This window comes from Heloderma suspectum, chromosome 7 (genome assembly GCF_057233095.1).
Source record: "Heloderma suspectum isolate Gila_16-S chromosome 7, 16-S_ref, whole genome shotgun sequence".
Taxonomy (NCBI): Eukaryota; Metazoa; Chordata; class Lepidosauria; order Squamata; family Helodermatidae; genus Heloderma; species Heloderma suspectum.
In genome coordinates, this window is record NC_139464.1 from 11,957,796 (window position 1) to 11,974,781 (window position 16,986).

The following is a 16,986-nucleotide window of genomic DNA, read 5'->3' on the forward strand; positions in this document are numbered from 1 at the left end:
CAGCCTCCACTGCTAATAACATCACTGTGTGTAAGGTGCCAGAGGTCTCAAACCTGGGCCACTAGCAGTGGGATCATGGTTTCTTGCTCTCTGCACTACCAGGACAGCTTTCCATTAGCTGCTGACTTGCTATCTGCTGTGCCGTACCACCAGATATCCAGGATAGGGCATTGCAACTGCTCAACTCAGTAGGGATCAGGTCACACAAAAGGCAAATGGGTTTCTAGCTGGTTCTGTAACGCTGGATGGCCGATCACTAAGGCAGTTACTGAGTTAGACTCAGCTTGGCTGTCCCAATTTGCCTCCAAACCACCAGATGAAGTGCTGTGCTAGACCATACATGGCCCTTCCAGCTTCAGCGTGATTATTCTGCTGGTTATTGACCTAAGACGGCTTCATAGGCTTGACTGGTGATGTTGCATAAGAGCTTAAATACAAACCAGATGAGATCAGATCGTCTGTGTACACAGTCTTTGTGAACAAACAGGACATGGAGGAGGGAGAGAAGGAGGATTATTCAAGATGGCTGGAACAGCCAAAACGAGCAGAGTCAGAACATGACCAAAAGGAAAGGCTGTAGCTGCCAAAAGAAAGTATGGATCAGGCCAGGAGACCATTCATCAAATTGTGATTTTTATTTTATTTTTTCCTGAGAAACAAAAACAAGTCAAAAATATTCTTTGTAAAGCATGGTGTGGAGGAAGTAGATAGGGACAGAGCACAGACAGAACTCACGGGCATCCCACGAAGCTGATCGGTGGTGATTCAGGATAGACAAAAGGAAGTACTTCCCCACACAGCACATAGTTAAACAATGGGGCTCACTACCACAAAATGGAGGGATGGCCACCAACTTGGACAGCTTTAAAACAGGACTAGACAAATTCATGAATGGTAGGTCTGTCAGTGGCTGCTACTAGCCATGAACGCTATTACCTCCATTATCAGGGGCACTATTCCTCTGAATACCAGTTGCTGGTGAACAGGAGTGGGAGAATGCTGTTGTACTCATGCCTGCTTGTGGGCTTCCCATCGTCATCTGATTGGAAACTGTGGGATACAGGATGCTGGATTAGATGGGTCTTTGGTCTGGTCCAGCAGGGCTCTTCTTGTGTTCCTATGAGCTAGGGGTGAAGGAGGCAGCTGATTGAGCTGAAGGCTAGGGGAAGTAGGATAGTCACAAGAAATCCTGGCTGAGCAACATCTCTTTCAAAGTATGCACCAAATGCAGCCATCCTTTCTACCCAATTATCTGGTTGCCCTTGTGTTCATCTCAAGTTTCTCCATTAAAGTAGAGTGACCTCTTTGATAGAGGATAGTCCTCTATTTGAAGGGCTGCCAGAGGACAGTCCTCTATTCTGAAGGAATCCTCTATTTAAAGGGCTCTCCAACACAAGTCCAGTTTAGAGATAAAGAACCATCAGAAGGGAGAGCTTAGACTTGAAGTTGTCCATCGGCAGCACCTGGATGGCAGAGTGAGCAGCAAGCACACAGGTCATCTGCTCACAGTCTTCCAAACTATGGTGAGATGTACTGCATTTCTATGTAAATTATAATGAGACTTCCTACATTTTACATATTCACATCAGTGTCCTCTTTCTTGGCAATTCATAAGTGGTCACCCTAGAGAGGAAAGATGTGTTTAACTTGAAAACATTCAACCTGATGGGCATACATTATTTTCTCAGGGAATGAAAAAACGGAATTTGGGGGCCCTGAAAGTGTTCACCCAAAGAGATGTTTTTTCTCTCTCTTTTTCTCCAGTTTCCTGCCCCTCTTGGCAGCTGCTTTGGTCCTTGGGGGAGGGGGATCCTCTTATTGCTAACTAGATGATCTGGCCAATCAGGGGTCATGTATCCAGTGTGATCCCCTTCATGGATCACTGCCTTGTTGTGGCGAAGGGGCTTGCGTAACTCAGTGAAGCCATAAGCTATGCCATGCAGGGCCACCCAAGACGGACAGGTCATGGCGGAGAGTTCTGACAAAATGTGGTCCACTGGAGAAGGAAATGGCAACCCACTCCAGTATTCCTGCCAAGAAAACCCCATGGAACGTATCACAAGGCTATAAGAGATGACGCCGGAAGATGAGCCCCTCAGGTCGGAAGGTGTCCAATATCCTACTGGGGAAGAGCAGAGGGAATTTCCAAGTAGCGCCAGAAAGAGTGAAGTGGCTGGGCCAAGGCTGAAAGGACACTCCGCTGCGGATGTGTCTGGTGGTGAAAAGAAAGTCCGATGCTGTAAAGAACAATATTGTAGGGATGTACGAAAGTTACTTACCTTTAACAAAATTTGATTAGAGGTGGGGGGGAGGCGCTCCATCCCTCCCCCTGAAATTCTGGCTGGGGGGGAGGGGCTCTGTCCCTCCCCCCCCGAATCCTGGCTGGGCGGGTGTGCAAATGGCTGTTTGCGTCCCTGCAGTCAGCCGTAATAGGCTACGTAAATGTTTACGTAGCCTATCACAGCTAATTTAAAAGAAAAAAAAACACGCGTACGCAAATGGCGGCACCAATGGGCGCCGCCATTTGCGTTCCTTATTTTGACACGTCTTAGTCTACGTAAACATTTACATAGACTACGGCGAAAATAAGGGGAACGCAAATAGTGTAGCGTCTAAATGTTTACGTAGACTAAGATGTGTCAAAATAAGGAACGAAAATGGCGGCACCCATGGGTGCCGCCATTTGCGTACGTGCATTTTTTCCCCCTTTAAATCAGCCGTGATAGGCTATGTAAACATTTACGTAGCCTATCACGGTATTTTTTAAAAATCTAGCCATGATAGGCTACGTAAATCTTTACATAGCCTATCAGGTTTTTTTTAATTGGAAATGGTGGCAGTGGCAGCCGGTCGGAAGACCGGCCGCCGCAGCCACCACCGCCGCCTCACCGCCACCGCACCGCCACCGGAGCCACCGCCGCGTGGAGGATTCGCCCAAGGTCCCGTCCCGGGGGGGCGGGGGGTGACAGACCGTTTCGCCACCAATTTCGGGGGGCCGAATGCGCTGGCATTCGGCCTCCCCAAGATTCGTGGTGAAATTCTCTGACATCCCTACAATATTCATATTGTTTAGGAACCTGGAATGTCAGATCAATGAATCAAGGTAAGCTGGAGGTGGTCAAACATGAGATGGCAAGACTGAACATTGACATCTTGGGAATCAGCGAACTAAAATGGACAAGCATGGGCAAATTTAATTCAGGTGACCATTGTATCTACTACTGTGGGCAAGAGTCCCTTAGAAGAAATGGAGTAGCACTCATAGTCAACAAAAGGGTGGGAAAAGCAGTACTGGGGTACAATCTCAAAAATGATAGAATGATCTCAGTACGAATCCAAGGCAAACCATTCAACATCACAGTAATTCAAGTCTATGCCCCAACCACTGCTGCTGAAGAAGCTGAGGTTGATTGGTTCTATGAAGACCTCCAACACCTTCTAGAACTAACACCAAAAAAAAGATGTCCTCTTCAACATAGGGGATTGGAATGCTAAAGTAGGAAGTCAAGAAATCACCGGGATAACAGGCAAGCATGGCCTTGGTGTACAAAATGAAGCAGGACAAAGGCTAATGGAATTTTGTCAAGAGAACACGCTGATCATAGCAAACATTCTTTTCCAATAGCACAAGAGGTGACTCTACACATGGTCATCACCAGATGGTCAATATCGAAATCAGATTGATTATGTACTTTGCAGCCAAAGATGGAAAAGCTCCATACAGTCAGTAAAAACAAGACCTGGAGCTGACTGTGGCTCAGATCATGAGCTGCTTCTTGCAACATTTCAGCTTAAATTGTAGAGTGTAGGGAAAACCACTAAACCATTCAGGTAGGACCTAAATCATATCCCTTACGAATATACAGTGGAGGTGAGGAATAGATTTCAGGGATTAGACCTGATAGACAGAGTGCTTGAGGAACTATGGACGGAGGTCTGTAACATTGTTCAGGAGGCAGCAACTAAATTCATCCCAAAGAAAAAGAAATGCAAGAAAGCCAAGTGGCTGTCTGATGAGGCTTTACAAGTCGCTGAGGAAAGAAGGGAAGCGGAAAGCAAGTGAGAAAGGGGAAGATATATCCAACTGAATGCAGAGTTCCAGAGAATAGCAAGGAGAGACAAGAAGGCCTTCTTAAATGAACAATACAAAGGAATCGAGGAAATCAATAGAATGGGAAATACTAGAGATCTTTTCAAGAAAATCGGAGATCTCAAGGGAACGTTTTGTGCAAAGATGGGCATGATAAAGGACAAAGAAGGCAGGGACCTATCAGAAGCAGATGAGATTAAGAAGAGGTGGAAAGAATACACAGAAGAACTATACAGGAAAGATCTTAATGTCCCTGATAGCCATGATAGTGTGGTCCCTGAACTTGAGCCGGACATCCTCGAGAGTGAAGTCAAGTGGGCCTTAGGAAGCATTACTAACAACAAAGTTAGTGGAGATGACAGTTTTCCAGCTGAGCTATTTAATATCCTAAAAGATGATGCTGTTAAAGTGCTGCACTTAGGGATGGCGGAGAATTTCTCCCCGAAACTTCGGGGGGCCGAGCGCCAACGTGTTCGGCCCCCCGAACAAGTTTCGGGGAGAAATCCTCCACCCCCCCGCCCCCCGCCCCCCCCCCAGGACGGGACGTACCTTCCCTGAATGTCCCTCCCGGCGGCGGGTCCGGCTGGCGGTTCGTCCGGTGTTCAAGTGGGGTGGGAGCGGCAGCCGGTCTTTCGACTGGCTGCCGCCCCCGCCATTGCAATCAAAGAAAAAAAAAACACGTCCCCTGATAGGCTACGTGACGATTCACGTAGCCTATCACGGCTAGATTTGCAAAGTCAGCCATGATAGGCTACGTGAATCGTCACGTAGCCTATCACGGGTGACTTTAAAAAAAAAAAAAAGTGTGTACGGATAATGGCGGCCCCTATAGGGAGCCGCCATTCCCGTTCCTTATTTGGTCGCTGTAGTCTACGTAAATGTTTACGTAGAGTACGGCGAAAATAAGGGCAACGCTATTTGCGTTGCCCTTATTTTCACCGTAGTCTACGTAAACATTTACGTAGACTACAGCAACTAAATAAGGAACGCGAATGGTGGCTCCCTATGGGGGCCGCCATTCGCGTATGCGCTTTTTTTTTTTAAGTCACCCATGATAGGCTACATGATGATTCACGTAGCCTATCACGGCTGACTTTCCAGATCTAGCCATGATAGGCTACGTGAATCGTCACGTAGCCTATCAGGGGACTTTTTTTTTTTTTTTTTTTACTTTCGTGTTCGCGGCCAGGCGAGGCGGGAAGCCTCCTCCCCGGCCTGAATTTCGGCCGGGCGAGGCGGGAAGCCTCCCCTCCGGCCTGAATTTCGGCCGGGCGAGGCGGGAAGCCTCCCCCCTCGGCCTGAAATTCGCGGGGGGAGCAGCGAAGCGCTCCCCCCCACCGCGAACAAGCTGCGAGAAAAGGTAAGTGACTTTCGTCCACCCCTAGCTGCACTCAATATGCCAACACATTTGGAACACTGTATGGATGTTGGAGAATTTCAAAAAAAAAAAAGCACATACGCAAATGGCGGCGCCCTTATTTTCGCCGTAGTCTACGTAAATCTTTACGTAGACTACAGCGACCAAATAAGGAACGTGAATTTCGGCCGGGCGAGGCGGGAAGCCTCCCCCCCGGCCTGAACTTCGGGGGGAGCAGCGAAGCGCCTCCCCCCCACCGCGAAAAGCTGCGAGACCAGGTAAGTGACTTTCGTGCACCCCTATTTGTGTATGCACTTTTCTTTTTTCAAAGTTAGCTCTGATAGGCTACGTAAAGATTTACGTAGCCTATCATGGCTGACTTTGAAAATCTAGCCGTGATAGGCTACGTAAATCTTTACGTAGCCTATCACATTTTTTTTTTACTTTACTTTTTTCTTTTGTGGCCGGAGAGGTGGGGCGCTCCCCTCCGGCCAGAATTTCGGCGGGGAGGGATGGGGTGACTCCCCCCCGGCCAGAATTTCGCCAGGGAGGGACGGGGCACCTCCCCACCTTCCAATAATTTTTTGGGGAGAAACAGAGCGCCTCTTCCCCACACCGAAAACAGCTGTGGGACCAGGTAAGGGACTTTCGTCCATTCCTACTCAACAGTGGCAACAAGACTGGAAAAGGTCGGTTACTCAGTTTACATTCCAATTCCAAAGAAGGGCAATGCCAAAGAGTGTTCAAACAACTGTACAGTTGCACTCATTTCTCATTCCAGCAAGGTTTATGCTCAACATCCTACAAGCTAGGTTTCAGCAGTATGTGAACTGAGAACTACAGGAAGTGCAAGCTGGGTTTCGAAGAGGCAGAGGAACTAGAGATCAAATCGCCAACATTCACTGGATCATGGAGAAAGCAAGAGAATTCCAGGAAAACATCTATTTCTGCCTCATTGACTACACTAAAGCCTTTGATTGTGTGGATCACAACAAACTGTGGCAAATTCTTAAAGAGATGGGAGTACCAGACCACCTTACCTGTCTCCTGGGAAACCTGTACGAGGGTCAAGAAGCAACAGTAAGAACCGGACATGGAATAACTGATTGGTTCAAAATTGGGAAAGGAGTATGACAAGGCTGTATTTTGTCGCCCTGCTTATTTAATTTATATGCAGAGTACATCATGAGATACGCCAGGTTGGATGAATCACAGGTCGGAATTACGATTGCCGGGAGAATTATCAACAACCTCAGATACGCAGACGATACCACCCTAATGGCACAAAGCAAAGAGGATCTAAAGAGACTCTTGTTGAGGGCGAAAGTGGAGAGTGCAAAAGCTATTTTGAAACTCAACATTAAAAAAACGAAGATCATGGCATCTAGCCCCATCACTTCCTGGCATATAAAAAGGGGAGGAAATGGAAGCAGCGACAGATTTTATTTTCTTGGGCTCCAAGATCACTGCAGACGGTGACTGTAGCCATGAAATTAAAAGACGCTTGCTCCTTGGGAGGAAAGCTATGGCAAACCTAGACAGCATAGTAAGAAGCAGAGACATCACCTTGCTGACAAAAATTCGTATAATCAAAGCTATGGTTTTCCCAGTAGCAACGTATGGCTGTGAGAGCTGGACTATAAGGAAGGCTGAGCGCCGAAGAATCAATGCTTTCGAACTGTGGTGCTGGAGAAGACTCTTACGAGTCCCCTGGACTGCAAGGAGGTCAAATCAGTCAGTCCTAAAGGAAATCAACCCTGAGTGCTCATTGGAAGGACAGATACTGAAGCTGAAGCTGAAATATTTTGGCCACCTAATGCGAAGAGAAAACTCCCTGGAAAAGACCCTGCTGCTGGTAAAGATTGAAGGCAAAAGGAGAAGGGGACAGCAGAGGATGAGATGGCTAGATAGCATCACTGATGCAATAAATATGGACTTGAGCATGCTCCGGGAGAGAGCGCAGGACAGAAAGGCCTGGCGTGCTATGGTCCATGGGGTCACGAAGAGTCAGACACGACTTAACGACTGAACAACAACAACATCCAGTGTGATGACATCACAGCACAACAGTCCATCAGATTTAGCTACATGACGATATTTTGAAGTCAAATCAGAATGCAGGCATGGTTCTTGTCTTCGCTTTGAATGGGAAAATATTTTCACCCTATTTCACAGCCCCCGGAATTATGCCAACATGGAAGGTGCATTTTGCAGGAGGTGAATATTTCATGAATACCCCCACCCTTTTTTTGGCTTAGTGTTTCAGATTGTAGGATGGGGGGGCTTACATGAGTGAATACTCTCCCAAACAAATGGAGCTTGTATACCAGGCTGTGAATGCACTCTACATCAGAGTGATTGTTGACTTTCGGATTGCTTTTCATGAGAGCTTTCCATCAATTTTCACACAAATTAAAACTATTCTGATCCTGCTTTAAAACACTTGCACAAAAGGAGCTACTCAGTGGGCTATAATTAGGAATCCATGTTGTGAAGTAGCCATTGAACTAGTTAAAGTTATCCAATATGTTCAGTTGGTTTTCTCTGGATTAGTTATTAGCTGGAAAGAAAAACAAATTGTACTTGTAAATAATATACACAACCAAAAAACAAAACAAAACAGAATCCTGATGCTTTCCTTCTATGCCATAAACTTTGACAGTTGCATTATTTTGGGCCCCAGTAATTGGCTTTCCCCCAGGGTATTTGAATGTGATGGGTGGGTGGGAAGAAAGATAGAATTGTGAAAGGGTTAGGACGACCAGGGTTTTTCTTTGCTTTGGGAGAAAGATTTCTTTTCTTTTCTTTTTTAATACTCCCTGTAGCTAATAAGGCTCAGTTTGTGAGCCAAGTGTTCTCTGAGTCAAAATCAGCAGCTTTTAAAAATAAATTTCAGATCCCAGTGTGCATTTCATTCTCTCCCCTGCGGCTGAAGGAGGAGAGAAGAAAACCAGCTCCATTTCAAACCTGTCACAGGGAGAGTCCTGCGTGCATCTTGAACGGCGGAGCTACCAGGCCATCCGACAGCGGCTGACTGCACAACGGTGCTACCTGTCTTTGAAAAGGATTTCCCTCTGTGGCCTTATCATCAAACACTGTGTTTTGTTTTGCTATCGTCCTGCCCGGGAAGCCACAGCCTATGACATCCCACTAGCTACTACTAAAATGTTATACAATCGAGCCTCGGGGATGCATAAGCCACAATCCCATTCCACGGGTCTCTCATGGGTATGCCAAGCTTTCTGTACAGTGCTTAGTGTGCACAATAGGGTTTCACACACTCAGCATCCCCTTTGCTCCCATAGAGGGACAGGTACATAGTGGATTCATACCAGAGATTGCAGGCAGGAATGTCTCCAATGAAAACCTCAAAGAGTGCCCCAGATGTTTCCAATTGGGGGGCAGGAGAAAGGTATCATGTATTGTTTGAAGTTGCCACTGAATAAAGCTCTATATTTTACTTTCTTAGGGTGCAATCCTATGCATGTTTAGACACAAAAATAGTCCTACAACACCCATGCTGGCTCAGGAATGCTGGGAGTTGTAGGACTTCTTTCTGTCTAAACATTGCACCCTTATGTACCTAACAAAATGTTATCTGGACAGCTTACAGAATAAAAACAACAAATGCCAGACAAAACATTAAAGCAGAATAAGATAAAACACAGTGTTAAAACTGCAGCAAATAAAAATGGATCAAAGAAAATGAAGAGCAGAGGGGGAGAGAGAGAGAGAGAAAAGAAGAAGAAGAAGAAGAAGAAGAAGAAGAAGAAGAAGAAGAAGAAGAAGAAGAAGAAGAAGAAGAAACAGCTAAAACAAACTTGAAAGTTACAATGTGATTTTGGCTGCTATCCTGTTATCTTGCAGTAACTCCATTGAACACAATGGGACTTACATCTGTGTAGACATGTATGGGATTGTGCTGTTAAAAAACCCATTTAGGTTGTAATCCTATACATGCATGTTTAGACAGGAGGAAAAAAGTCCTATAACTCCCAGCAAACATGCGTAGGATTGCACCCTAAAAAGGTGTCTTGTTTTGCTTTTTGCCTGGAGCCAAAAAGACATTAATCTAGGTGTCAGGTGCACCTTTCTATGGAATATCTTCCCTCTTGGTATGTGTGAGCCGCCAACTGTGGCATGTTTTAGGTGCCAGTTAAGGGCCTAACTTTTCACTAGGCCCTCCCTGACAATTGTTGATTGTTGGCTCTCTGTTTTTAAATGTTTCCGAGAAAGCCTCAAAGAGAGCAAGGAGAATCAAGAAGCCTATGCTCCCACTGTACCTCATCCATCTTCCCACAACTTGTGTTTCTCTCCCGCCTCATATGTTATTTCCTCCGTTTTCTCTCTTAGATTGGAAGCTCCTTTGGGACTAGACCTTGTGTAATTTGCCTGTGTAATTCTCTAAGGGTGCAATCCTATGCACGTTTAGGTAAAAAAAAAAAAAGTCCTTCAATTCCCAGCATCCCTCCAGTCAGCCACTCTGTCTGGGGCATGTTGGGAATGGTAGGACTTATTTCTGTCTAAACATGCATGGGATTGCACCCTAAGGCACCAAGTATACTGATGGTGTTGCATTAGGGCTAAAATCTAAGTTTGACAGTATAACTTCATTTCAATAATGCAGTGTGTGTGTGTGTGTGTGAACCCAGTTCTCCTGAAATGGGGAGGGGATCATTTTCAAAGACTGAAAATATTCAAAATGGTTCAGGGGGGATGGCTGTCCACACTTACCTAAGTCGTGTGTGGCCTGGCGTGGTTATCCTTCCTTGTCTGGCATGCTTTGCAGGAGCCAACATGACTAAGCTGTTTTTCAGGCAGCTGCCAGATGTTAGATGTTTCTCACCCCTGGAAGATGTTCTACAGGAAACAACATAATAAGCCAACAACATAGAGCATCTTTTTTTGGCGGGGGGAGGTGACCACTGCCTGACTGCCAGAATTGTCTTGATCTTGCTGGCTTGCTAAGCTGCATCACTCATGCTCCACAAACAAGGGATGAGGGAATAGGAAGCTGTTACTGTCGCCTCTTGCTACACTACACACAGCTATGGTAAACTAGGGATGCTGGAGAAATCCATTTGAGGGGGTGGAGTTTGACACGTTTTCTTAGGCTCAGCCCCCCGGACTTTGCTTCGGTTCACACAGCAGTGCCTGACTTGATCAGTGGGTCAGGCCAATTCATGGATTTTCTGGGAAGTTTGTGCATTTGGGGAGGGGGAAGGTTCTGAAATTTGTGCAAATTACAGTCCAATTTGTACAGATTATGCATAATATGGCTGAATTTGTGCAAATTATGAAAATCCAGTAGGGTTGGTGGAGAATTTCTCCCCGAAACTTCGGGGGGCCGAGCGCCAACATGTTCGGACCCCCGAACAAGTTTCGGGGAGAAATCCTCTGCACCCCCCCGCACCCCCCCCCCAGGACAGGACTTACCTTTGGCGAATGTCCCTCCCGGTGGCGGGTCCGGCTGGCGATTCGGCGGGTCTTCATCTGGGGCGGGAGCGGCAGCCGGTCTTTTGACTGGCTGCCGCTGCCGCCATTCCAAAAAAAGAAAAAAAAAAAACGCCCCTGTGATAGGCTGCGTGACGATTCACGTAGCCTATCAAGGCTAGATTTCCAAAGTCAGCCGTGATAGGCTACGTAAATCGTCACGTAGCCAATCACGGGTGACTTAAAAAAAAAAAAGCACGTACGGATAATGGCGGCCCCCATAGGGAGCCGCCATTCCCGTTCCTTATTTGGTCACTGTAGTCTACGTAAATCTTTACATAGACTACAGCGAAAATAAGGGCAACGCAAATAGCGCTTTTTTTTTTTTTTAAGTCACCCGTGATAGGCTACGTGACGATTAACGTAGCCTATCACGGCTGACTTTGCAGATCTAGCCATGATAGGCTACGTTAGTCATCACGTAGCCTATCAGGGGGTGTTTTTTTTTTTTTACTTTTTAGTTCGCGGCCGGGCGAGTCGAGGCGCCTCCTCCCTGGCCTGAATTTCGGCCGGGCGAGGCGGGAAGCCTCCCCCCCCGGCCTGAATTTCAGCCGGGCGAGGCGGGAAGCCTCCCCCCCGGCCTGAACTTCATGGGGAGAGCAGTGAAGCGCCTCCCCCCCACTGCGAAAAGCTTCGAGGACAGGTAAGGGACTTTCGTGCACCCCTAAAATCCAGCTGAAATTTGCTGTAATTTGCAGAAATCACCCAGTAATTTTGCGCAAATTGCAGAACCTCCTCCCCCCAATGCACAAAAAAGTTACTGGAGTTCGGGGAACAGCCCGCAGTTTGGCTTCCAGACACAAAGTCAGTTGTACATGCCACAGAACTCCGTCAAGCCAAAAAAGAAATGGATTTCCCAGAGATGGACATTTCTAACACACAGCTTTCATGCCCCCCCCTGCACCCCAATTACTTCAAATATTTTCACCCCAACCCTGAAAATTGTCAAAATGGCCTCCTGCTCTTCACCTCCTGTGAATGGGGTAGGGGTGGACGAAAGTCACTTACCTTTTCTCGAAGCTTGTTCGCGGTGGGGGGGAGGCGCTTCGCTGCTCCCCCCATGAAGTTCAGGCCGGGGGGGGAGGCTTCCCGCCTTGCCCGGCTGAAATTCAGGCCGGGGGGGAGGCTTCCTGCCTCGCCCGGCCGAAAATCAGGCTGGGGAGGAGGCTTCCCGCCTCGCCCGGCCGCGAATGCGAAAGTTAAAAAACAAAACAAAAAACGCCCCCTGATAGGCTACGTGATGATTGACGTAGCCTATCACGGCTGACTTTGCAAATCTAGCCGTGATAGGCTACGTGAATCGTCACGTAGCCTATCAGGGGACTTTTTTTCTTTTTCTTTGATTGCAATGGCGGCGGCGGCAGCCGGTCGAAAGACCGGCTGCCGCTCCCGCCCCGCTCGAACACCCGCCGAACCGCCAGCCGGACCCGCCACCGGGAGGGACATTCGGCGAAGGTAAGTCCCGTCCCGGGGGGGTGCGGGGGGCTGGGGGCTCCGGAGGATTTCTCCCCGAAACTTGTTCGGGGGGCCGAACACGTTGGCGCTCGGTCCCCCGAAGTTTCGGGGAGAAATTCTCCGCCAACCCTAGAATGGGGTAGCAGATTCCAGGAAGGAATTTCGCAACAGCTCTGTGCTATAGATAACAACTACTACTATAGGTTGGATCCAGACTTAGTCATAGTTAGAGAGTAGACCGATTGAAATCAGTGGGAGCTAAGATACTAAGGACTGGTCATGACTTACCTAAGTCTAATTTATTTCAGTGGGTCTACTCGAATTATGCCTAAGTCTTGATTCAACCATGTTTCAACAGTAATGAAATGCCAAAGGAAGCCAGGAAAAAAATGGGGAAAAAAAACCTGGTGAATTTCTCAGTGAGATTCCTAGTAGCGGGAAGTGGTAGCGGTATCTTGTCTCTTCTCAAATGACACATACATCCCAATTGTGGAAAATGATAGGCATCCTGAATTCCCTTTTCAAGTTTTCATAAAGACCAGATAGATTTCAAGCCATAGTAAAGTAGATTTTAAAGCTCACATTTATTAATTGTCAAGCAATATGCCTATAGATCAGAGCCCTTGTCATCCTGCTTTGATCCATCCAAAGGCAGGAGGAGTTTTGCCAGAGAAGAAATGGTATGGTCCAACCTGTGATTTGGGGAGGGGGGAGGTCTCATGAAATAAAACAACTTCAGAACTGTGAGAACACTTGGCTAGAACATTCTAACTACATGGGGAGCATGGAAGGCTTCCAAAGCAGATGGTGTGAGGAGAATGCAAAGCGAAGCCAACACGATCTAGCAAAAAATAGTATCAGATTGTTTTCAAGATTCCCTTCAGACTTGACAGATATCCAGAGAAATAATTGAAGGTAGTAGTTTTTAAAGCATTGTCTGTAAGAAAATTAAAAGCAGAGCTGTTTTGAGCATGAGGAGAACATCCATGGCTCAGGATAGGATTACTATTCATAAAAAGTCCACATCTCCATTTGGTCAAGCTCTCAAGTTTCATATTCAATCCCCGGTGAATGCAATAAAAGGACTTAATGTATATAGCACTTGAGAGTAGTCTTAAAAGCAATTCACACATGTTAACCCAGTGATCTTTAAAACAAACCTAGTACTGCTTCCTTCAGAGGTGTGTTTGGTGGCTATGCAAGAGAGGGCCTTCTCAGTGGCTGCTCCACCAAGGCTGTGGAACTCCCTGCCAAGGGAGGCTAGGTTTGCTCCCTCTCTGCTGTCTTTCCACCAGCAGGCAAACACATGCTTATTCAAGCAGGCCTTTGGCATCTAAACTAGTCTGTTGGGTTGGGGGCTGATTTTATTCTGTTGTTGTTGTGTTTGTAATGAATTGGTTTTATTATTGTGCAAATCAAGTTTTATTTTTAAAATGTTTTCATTCCTATAATTGCAAGCCACCTGGAGTGCCATTTTCTTGGAGGAAAGGTGGGGTGCAAATCAAATGAATAAACGAACTAACTAACAAATAAAATCTTCCAGGGAGGCATTATCCTGTCATTATAAATGGGGCCTGAGACTGGCTCAAGGGTACCCAGGGAGCTCCTCGCAGAGGCAAAGTTTGAACTGAGGAGTCTCTGATCCTTAGCTGAGGCCTGGTCTACACACACACAACAGATTGAGTGGGTGGAATCGTTGCACTCAGAGAGTGGATTGCACCACTTTAGACTGCAAATAGGGGATGCCAGTTTTGAAGGATCCCCCTGGTAAGGAGTAGGAATGGGTGAATCTGTCAATTTCAGGTTATCTCATTTTCTCATTTTTTCCCATCTTAGGTTCAGCGCATCCCAAACTTTGAGAACATTTCCAATCTCAAATTCAGTTTGTGTTTGTACCAGTCTTTGAGGGAAAACGTTGCATGAACATTCATAAACTTCTTTCCATATATGTCTCCTAATGCTGCATTTTTGTGTGCAGTCTTGCCTATACATTTTTTTGCAAGCAATTTCCCTAAGATAATGTATTTTTGACTGTAATTTTCACATATATACATTTTTGTATGCATTTCCCCTTAATATACACCATTTTTGTACACATTTTTTGAGTGCAGAATGCCATTGCAAAATTCGGAGAAGAGTGGATGTCGAAGGATAACTGAGTTTCAGTTTGCGTATTCATTCGTAAATGCAAAATAAGGTAAGTTCACATCAAAATGTGAACCACATGAATTTCTCCCCCATCCCTAGGAAAAAAAACAAGACTTCCCCTGTGAGATTTTGCTGCCTGAGGCAAAATACAAGCTCCCCCCCCCCGCCCCTACACACCCACAATTCCACATACAGAAGCTGACTGGAGTGGTGGTTGAACTGTATTTCAACACTGCTGGTGGGGGAAAGTCTTTTATCATATCTCAGGGCAGCACATTATCTTGCGAATCATAGACTTGGAAGGGGCCATTTAGGCCATCAATTCCAACCCCTGCTCAGTGCAGGAATCCAGTTTAAAGCATCCCTGACAGATAGCTGCCCAGTCTCTGTTTGAATACCTCCAGCGACAGAGAGACCACCTTCTCCCTAGGCAGTTGTTTCCATTGTCTGACTGCTGTGACTGTTAGAAATTGTTTCCTAATGTTCAACTGAAATCTGCCTTTCTCCCATTATTTTGTGTCTTGGATGATAGACAATAGGTTGTGACTCTCTTCTGTCTGACAACCTTTTAGGAACTTGAAAAATGCTATCATATCCTCCCTTAGTCTTCTCAAGACTAAACATACCCAGTTCCTTCAGTCTTTGCTCACAGGACTTAGTTTCTATTCCCCTGAGAGAGAGAGAGAGAGAGAGAGAGAGAGAGAGAGATTCCCTTCTCTGAACTCATTCTTATTTATCTGAATCCTTCTTAAAGTGTGGTGCCCAGAACTGGACACAATATTTGAGGTGAGTTCTGACCAGCTCAGTGTAGAGTGGAACAATTGCTTCCCGTGATTTTGAAATTATACTTCTACTCATGCAACCTAAAATTGCATTTGCCTTTTTTGCAGCCACATCACACTGCTGACTCATATTCAGCTTGTGATCAACTATAAATCCAAGATCCTTTTCACATATACTATACTGATCAAATCTGCAGATGACACAAAATTGGGCGGGATAGCTAATGCTTTGGGGGACAGAAACAAAATTCGAAGTGATCTTGATAGACTGGAGCGCTGGGCAGAAAACAACAGAATGACATTTAATAGGGATAAATGCCACGTTCTGCACCTAGGAAAAAGAAATCAAATGCACAGTTACAAGATGTGGGATACGTGGCTCAACAACACTACAAGCGAGAAGGAACTTGGAATTGTTGTCAATCGCAAGCTGAATATGAGCCAACAATGTGATGTGGCTGCAAAAAAGGCAAATGCTCTTTTGGGCTGCATTAATAGAAGCATAGCTTCCAAATCCCAGGAAGTACTCATTCCCCTCTACTCAGCACTGGTTAGGCCTCATCTGGAGTACTGTGTCCAGTTCTGGTTCTGGGCACCACACTTTAAGAAGGATGCAGACAAGCTGGAGAGGGTTCAGAGGATGGCAACAAAGATGATCAGGGGACTGGAAACAAAGCCCTATGAAAAGAGACTGAAAGAACTGGGCATGTTTAGCCTTGAGAAGAGAAGACTGAGGGGAGATATGTTAGTGGTCTTCATGTACTTGAAAGGTTGTCACAGAGAGGAAGGCCAGGATCTCTTCTTGATCATCCCAGAGTGCAGGACATGGAATAATGGGCTCAAGTTACAGGAAGCCAGATTCTGGCTGAATGTCAGGAACAACGTCCTGACAGTTAGAGCAGTATGACAATGGAACCAATGACCTAGGGAGTGGGTGGGCTCTCCCACACTGGAGGCATTCAAGACAAGGCTGGACAGCCATCTGTCAGGGATGCTCTGACTTGGATTCCTGCATTGAGCAGGGGGTTGGCCCCTTCCAACCCTACTATTCTATGATTACCAAACCAGGTATCCCCCATCTTATAACTATGCTTTTGATTTCTTTTTTTCCCTAAATGAAGGACTTTGCCCTTGTCTTCGATAAACTTCATTCTGTTATTTTCTGCCCAGTCTTCCAGCCTATCAAGATCATTCTGAATGATGTTTCTGTCTTCTAAGGTATAAGCTGTTCCACCCAATTTTGTGTCATCAGCAAATTGGATAAACATTCACCCAACTTCTTCCTCCAAGTCATTAATAAAAATGCTGAAGAGGCAAGGCTAAAGACTGAGCCCTGAAGCAGGTAGGGGTGTGCATGCAAGCAAAACTCGAGCTTGTTGAAGTTCTCCAGATTCCACATTGAAGATGATTCCATCTTGTGTATGTATCAGATTGAGATCTTTGTTGGGGGTTGCATGCAAATGTGTGCATATTTTAATGCACATTTTTCAAAATGTACACATCAGTGGCATGCAAATATGCACATACTTCTCCCTTTGATTAAAGTGTGTTTGTGTGCAGTTTTTCAAAAGTGCACATTTTTTTCATATGCATTTCTTAACTGCACACATTCTGTCAAATTGGTCTGCAAATCGCATTCCAAACTCGGAGATGTACAAACT

The 16,986-nt window shown here is 46.0% G+C and overlaps 1 long non-coding RNA gene across 1 annotated transcript in view; it reads right to left on the minus strand.

Annotated features, from left to right (window-relative positions):
- Positions 1–648: 648 nt before the first annotated feature.
- Positions 649–16,986, minus strand: part of LOC146339338 (uncharacterized) — an 86,045-nt gene continuing 69,707 nt past the window's right edge. Inside the window, exons 5-6 of the long non-coding RNA XR_014784554.1 lie at positions 10,182–10,307; positions 649–2,212 (exon numbers count right to left, since the gene is read on the minus strand). This is a non-coding gene — a long non-coding RNA (uncharacterized LOC146339338). The remainder of the gene's footprint in view (positions 2,213–10,181; positions 10,308–16,986) is intronic.